Source organism: Phyllostomus hastatus, unplaced genomic scaffold (assembly GCF_019186645.2).
Source record: "Phyllostomus hastatus isolate PE091 unplaced genomic scaffold, TTU_PhHast_1.1 phas_contig_1, whole genome shotgun sequence".
NCBI lineage: Eukaryota > Metazoa > Chordata > Mammalia > Chiroptera > Phyllostomidae > Phyllostomus > Phyllostomus hastatus.
The window spans coordinates 12135576-12142623 of record NW_025333498.1 but is presented as its reverse complement, the minus strand read 5'-3'; the positions used below and the strand labels follow the sequence as shown (position 1 = coordinate 12142623).

The following is a 7048-nucleotide window of genomic DNA, read 5'->3' as shown; positions in this document are numbered from 1 at the left end:
ACAGGCCATATTTGAGCTGAGAACTAAATAAAACACAACTGACCTTGTACAAATTTAGGGAACAAGATTCCTACAAGGAACAGCAAAAGAAGAGCCCCTAAGGTAAAAATTACCTTGGCGTGTACAAGGAGTGTACAGAAATCTAGAGTGGCTTGAACAGAGAATGAGAGGACAAGTGATGTGAGATGTTATCAAAATATACACAAGGCTCAGATGGACTTGTGGACTTGTGGAGCGCAATTAGGGGGTGGGATTTGATTCTAATGCTGTAGACATGCATTAGAGGGTTTAATGCAAGGAAAGAATATGGATTGTGTTTTAAAGGATCATTCTGGCTGTGCTGCCAGAGTGGGTTTGTAAGAGTGAGAATGGTTTGTAAGCTACTGGAGAGGAGGAGGGAGATCAGGGAAAGGGCACTGCAGACTTGGAGTTAAATATAGTAGATTGGGCATTGATGTTTACCTTTGTTACCTCCTGTGACTCAACTAAAATGACAGAGGGGCTAAAAGGAATGAATGTAGAAAAAACCCACCATGGGTTGGGAGATGACAAATGGCCACATTATATATTGAGCAGGAGAATGTAGGTTTATTCTCTGGAGCTTTGGGTGTCACCTTAAAGAACAGTGAGGTTAAATGAAAGTGTTTGTATTGAACAGAAATCTCCCAGCTCCCCCCACTTCCTGCAGTCAGCTGAGATTGCTCCTAGACAGGCTCATGCTTCCCAGGAGGGAGATTGGAGTGTTTATCTCTGAGGAAATTTAGCAGCTCAAGGTTTTGTGTCTACTAGATTTTTGTGAGAGGCACCAATTAGCATTTCTTTATCCAATTAAAAGAATTTATTGGGTGACCTTAAGACATATAAACCCCTCAGAGGTTTTGATAATGGTTATGGCAACTCCACCCTTACACCCTTATTTGATACTTATTTTGTTCCTTGCTAAGATTGAGTTTTAATGAGCTTCCATTATTTTAACACTTTCTTAATTTTATATTTTACTGTTTTGTTTGAAAATTAGTTATCTCTTGTAACCTATAACCCCTCAAACTTCTGTACTCATTTTCTTTCCTACTTTTCATTCCTACCTCTCATCTATTTCTTTTTTTTAATTTTTATTTATTTATTTATTTATTTATTTATTAGAGAGGGAAGGGAGGGAGAAAGAGAGAGAGAGAGAGAGAAACATCAATGTGCGGTTGCTGGGGGTCATGGCCTGCAACCCAGGCATGTACCCTGACTGGGAATTGAACCTGTGACACTTTGGTTCACAGCCCGTGCTCAATCCACTGAGCTACTCCAGCCAGGGCTTCGTCTATTATAATATTTTGTCAAATCCTATCCACAGAGACATATCATGGAATTCAGTTCTATTTTTCCTACAACCACCTTTGGACTGACAATATAATAACACAATCTGTGTCCCACTTCAGAGTTGTACCAAATATTTTGCAACTGCATAGCATGAATTACCATTTCCTACCCCTATATCAATCAATTCCTTCAGCACCTGCTGTCCAGGAATTAAATCAGTGTTACATATTTGATGCTTATCATTAATGGTTCTTCCCCACTTGTGGTATCAATGACTGAATCAGTCAGGCTAGCGTAAGTTATACTGGGTTAACAGACAGTCCCCAAATCTGGGTGCCTAAACACAACTAAATTTTTGTCGCTTGCTCCCCCAAGGTCTGCTGCTGGTCCATGTGCCTCTCTCGAGCTGCTGTCTTCCACAGATTCAGTATTCCAAACTGTTTTGATCTTCCTACCGATACATACTTTCACCATCCCCGTAATAAGAAAGAGTGGCTAAGGATTAGGGCACTGCCTTTGACTACTTCCATTTAGAAATGGCACAAGTAGATTTTTCTCAAATTATTTGGCCAAATTAAGACTTAAGGCCATGCTGGCTTAAGCAATGGGGAAGTCTCCCCTTTGCCTGCGATAGGAGGAGAATCAGATTTTATTCAACATTACTAATGCACAGCACAAGCAAAGGAAGGTATAAATAAAAGTACTTTGGAGAATAAAAAGAGCCCCTGAGAAATAGAAATAAATTATTGGAACAGAAAATTTTAAAAAACCATTACAAGTATTAGAAGGATTGAGAAATCTCCAGAAAATAGAGAAAAGAAAAGAGAGAGGACTTTTCTTGGAATTCTATATTGAGCCAAATGATCGATCAGGTGTTATTGGAAATAAGGGTTCCAACAATGAGAAGTGGCCGAGGAAACTTCTGGGATGAAGGTGGTGGAAAACCAATGCACTGCAGTCCGCTGTGCTGTCGGCTGAGACAGCAGCCAGTCTGGAAGAAGGCCAAGTGAAAGGCTTCAAGAGTAATTTTTCCAAAAAAAAGATAAGAGGAAATGCAGAGATTACCTGACATGTTTGAATCTGTTGAAGAGAAAGGCACATTTTGGGCTGTGTTTTTAGAGACAAATTAATAAAAATGTCTACTGATAAAATGAATCCATTGACTCAGGGTAAACAAAAAATAGTCAAGAAAGAAAACATCATCATAGGCTCAGCTGTGTGTAAGGTTTGCAAAATCACAATAGCATAACATTTAATATGTAGCTGTGTCAAAAGGTCTAAGTATAATGGGGGCATACGGAGTGGAAATGTGTGTGTGTGTGTGTGGTATAGGAGATTTAAATAATTTTCTTTTAGCAAGTAAATAGTTATCTAAAGCAGACACACAAGAAGTAGCTATATAAGCATATTGTTTAAAAACATGGCAACAAATCCCATAAGGAAAAGTTAAATACCCACAACCAAGGAGGGAAATTTTAAAAGAAGCAATATTCTTAGTTCAGAGATGACAGGTGACGGTGGCTTGGAATGGGGAGGTGGCTGTGGAGACAGAACTGGGTAGGGGCGGATGCTGGCTCTGGGAGGAGCAGCAGGACTTGCTGACAATCGGCTGGTGGACTGCGGTGAGGTGGAGGAGGTGCTGAGAACGACTCCAAGACAGGCTGTGCCTCTCAGAAATCCCTCAAGATTGTTCTAAATGTGTATTTTTCTTTTTTTCCCCCTAGGGGAGAGCAGTCCCAGATTGCCACAAATAATGCAGTCGAGTGCCCCACACTTGGGGAAGTCGCAGGGGTCAGCACATCTGGAGTGCAGCGGATAAGCCTGGGCCTGGGAAAACTGCCATCGTGACCGTGGTATCTGCCCTGACAGGTGAGTGTACGTTGGTATTTTTCAGTGAAAAGTTAAATTTTTCTTAATTAAAGGTAAAATTTGAAAAACTATTGTTAAAAGAGAGGCTTACCCCCAAAATGGCTGTCTGAAACATCAGCACTAGGAATCTGCGTCTTCTGCTGTCTGTGAGGATGGGTTTCTCGCATCCGTTCCTCTCCGTGGTGACGGTGCTTCCCGTGGTGCCGTTTCTGTCTTCTTCTTCCACCACATTTCATCATTTAGAAAATTATTCTTAAATATCTTAAATGTATTTTAGAATTAAAAAATGGGAAAATGTTATTTATAATTACACGAAAACTAAAATATTCCACCTATCTTTGCTGACGGTTTAAAGTAAAATACTTATTTTTAAAAAGTAATTCTTAAAATTGTATCTTTTGCTAAAATAGCAAGGCCCTAGATAGGGAAAAGGGAACCTGTGGCAGAACCTTCTGACCTTGATTCTATTTTAAATAATCCTACATTGGCTCTAATGGTGCACTAGCATTTTCTTCAAATGTCGTAATGAGTCAAGTCTTATAAAATGAAAATAAACCCTTTTTTAATAATCATCTTTACACTGTTTAAGGAGAGATGATATAAGAAATGAGACCCACATTCTCATCTCAACTCTGGTATTGATCGGCTCTGCTTTCAGAGAGAAGTGAGCTAACAAGTTTGAATGTTGTTTTCCTCGGTGTGTGTTTTTAGACAACACAATATTGTGCTTTGTGTTCATCTAAGTCCTGGCACTGTGACCTGTACAGGCCACGGAACTCCTAATCCACACTGTGTTGAGGGGTCTCCAGCATGACTAAATTAGAGTGCTGTCAAGACTTAGTTTCTTCTGTTTTCCTCATTTTGGGATTGGTTGTTTGTGTTAAGAATGGAGTGACTGAAATTTCTTCTTTCAGAACCTCAGAGCGAAACCCTAAATCCTTTCAGTGAGTAAGCTTGCCTCAGTTCCTCCCTTGTTCCATCACAACTGGTGCAGCCACCTTGTCCTCTTCCTCAGTGTGTGGGTCACACTAATGTGTAAGAAAGAGCCTAAGACTAATTGGTTTCTTGGTGCTGCTGCACTGTTGTTATGTCTCCTTTAAGTAGAAAAGCAATATATTTTGGTTGACTGTGTCTTACAAGGAAGTTACTGAGGGTGATGAAACATATAAGACATAATGCAGTTCTCAAGGAGTTTATAAACTCTGTATAAACAGAAATAAGTCAAGTGCACATATAAAACAACTAGCAATGTGAAAAGTGATGGGGACAATAACTGCTATGAGAATTCAGATCCAGGAGCAATTACGGTGAGCTAGTAGAGTCTGGAAAAGCTGCCTGCCTGGGGTGGGGCGTAGTATATTTTGGTAGATTTACTTAAGTGATAGAAAATGTCAGTGGTTGAGAGTGAGGAGGAGATGGCATTAAAAAAGACCCAAGATTGGTGACAGGAACATTGTAATAGTAATAAATACACAATTATAATTATAATAATAATTATAATTAAAAGCTTAATAATTGTTAGCTAATCAGGATCTATTCCCTACTCCATCCCCTTTACCATAACTATGGGCCCCTACAGTGTAGGATATTAACTAGCAGATTATTAGGAAGTTTTTATCGTCCTCAGCATCCCTCAAGTTACGAGAATCAGGCACTGTCTGTTCTAAAACTGATCTTCCTCAGAGAGGAAAGCTTTCACAAACATTTGATAATATCCCAAATTTCCGTTACTTCCCAAGACTCAGATCCCTGTTTCTCCCAGTCCATCATAGAAGCACCCGCGTTCCCGTGACAGGAGCACTTGGCGTAGGGACACAGGGGACGTTATCGGCAGGAATTGCAGCCTTGAGTTTGGGGCAGGACGTCTCTAATCTCAGTTTGTGAACCCTTGCCAGTTTTTGTTTTCAGCAGTAAGGAATCCTGGGTAGTTTATCCTGGCTTTAGACTAAGTTCAAATCTTGATTCCACCACTCACCAGTTGTGTGACTTTGGGCAAGTTGATAAGGACTCCAAGCTTCATTTTCTTCACACAACAAAGGATAACACTACTTCATTGTTTTTTGGAGACTGAATGAGTTAGTTTATACACAGCACTTGCCGCAGTGTTAAGCACATGGAAATATACTTTGTTGACTATTTTTTTGACTGCTTACTTGACACTAGGCAAAATATTAGTGCCTCACATCAGATTCCAAAAGCATAAATGTATATATTTATTTTAGTAATTTTTTAAAAACTGGGAGTGCTATAAATTAGTCTGGGGGTTTAGAAATATTTTTTAAAATATGTATTCTATTACATAAAACAAACACTAGTTAGTTATTTCAAGATCATTCTATTTTAAATGACAGAAAAAATTGGAAGAAAGTGCCCATCAGTTCTCAAACGTTTTTAATAATGAATACTATTTTAAAACAATAATACACAATATTTATTAAACACTTACTATGTGCCAGGCATTGTACTGGTACTTTATAGGCAACATCTCACTTATGAGGTAGAAATTGTATGATCTTCATTATTGTATGATTTCCATTGTTATTCCAAATAAGGAAATTGACTTACGAAGTCTCAGCACCTTAAGTGGAGAGTCCGGGGACAACCCCAGTAGTGTGAGTTCGAAGCTCTCCCTTAACCACTTGGCTGGTGGGCACAGGGCTGTTGTGAGGATGGTGGCTAGATGTTCTTGCTGGCATAGCAGGTACAGATAGGAAAGTGATGGAAGATAAGATTGGTCAGGTTATTTGGAGCGGAATTATGCAGGGTTTTAAATGCAAAGGAACTCTAGAAAGTCTTCCTTGATCACTCTTTAAAAAAAAATTAATCGGCCTGTGTGTTGGGAAGATTATCACGTGAACACATCTCACTGCCTGCTGATACATTTAAATCAGACAGACGGTCAGTACAGCACTGGGCACAATGCAAGAGCCATCGTGAACACTCTGTAGGTTGTAGCTGTTTTTCTGATGCTGTGTGGAAGTGTTCTCATCTGACCTCTACTCGGTGGGCTTGCTAGGCAGCCAGTGCTCCTTATTTTCCTGGTGAAATGCCATGGCTGGGCCCGCACAGGCCAGCTCTCAGCAGGTGTCCTGAGGCATTTACATTTGCTTCCTGAAGATGAAATGCACCGTTTCTGAACCCAGATATAACTGTTTGTCAGTTATATTTGTTATTTTCATCATGTAATCTAAGTAAATTGTTTTATAGACCAGTGAAACATGAATGCGAGAAGAAAGATCCTCCCATATAAACCTAATTCAATGCTTTGGGTACACTTCATTTCTTAAAGGCAAGTTATTAAAAAATTATGACATTAGTTATGGGCAAGAAAATGTAAAAGATAAAGCATTTTTATAATAATTGAGAAATACTCTGTAATCAGATTTCCTCCTGAGGGATTTACAATTCTCACTTCACTTTAAAAGCACATTTGTCATGGGTATATTTTATGATATAGAACTTGGGTAGATACAGAATTGGCCCAATCTTTCTATAAAAAGAAAAAATGCAGGTAATTTGGCATGCAGTTCACATAATAAATATGAGGGCACATAGGGAGCATTTTTCTTCTCCTTTACTCAAAAATTGCTGTGGTGTATCCCTTCAATATCCTGTGTGGTTTACATTTCTGCAAAAAAGGAAATAAGAGAAGAAGTATTGTGCTTTATTTATGATGGTGACCTTTTTATAAAGTATCTCAGTCAGCTCCTGACGGCAGATGAGTGCTCTGTGGTTGATATGGAGTCTTCTATTCAATGCAGGGTTTCAAATTTAGAACTTTTCTAGTTTAGAAACTATAAATTATTTATGCAGTATCAAGCTTTTTAAACCCTGTTTATGACAGCTTGGGGTTTTGCCAATCTCGGTT

The 7048-nt window shown here is 39.1% G+C and overlaps 1 non-coding gene across 1 annotated transcript; it reads right to left on the bottom strand.

Moving 5' to 3' along the window:
• Positions 1-3030: 3030 nt before the first annotated feature.
• On the bottom strand, positions 3031-3188 carry LOC123814328. Its single transcript, XR_006784888.1, has one exon. It is a non-coding gene; the product is annotated as a U1 spliceosomal RNA (small nuclear RNA).
• Positions 3189-7048: the final 3860 nt, after the last annotated feature.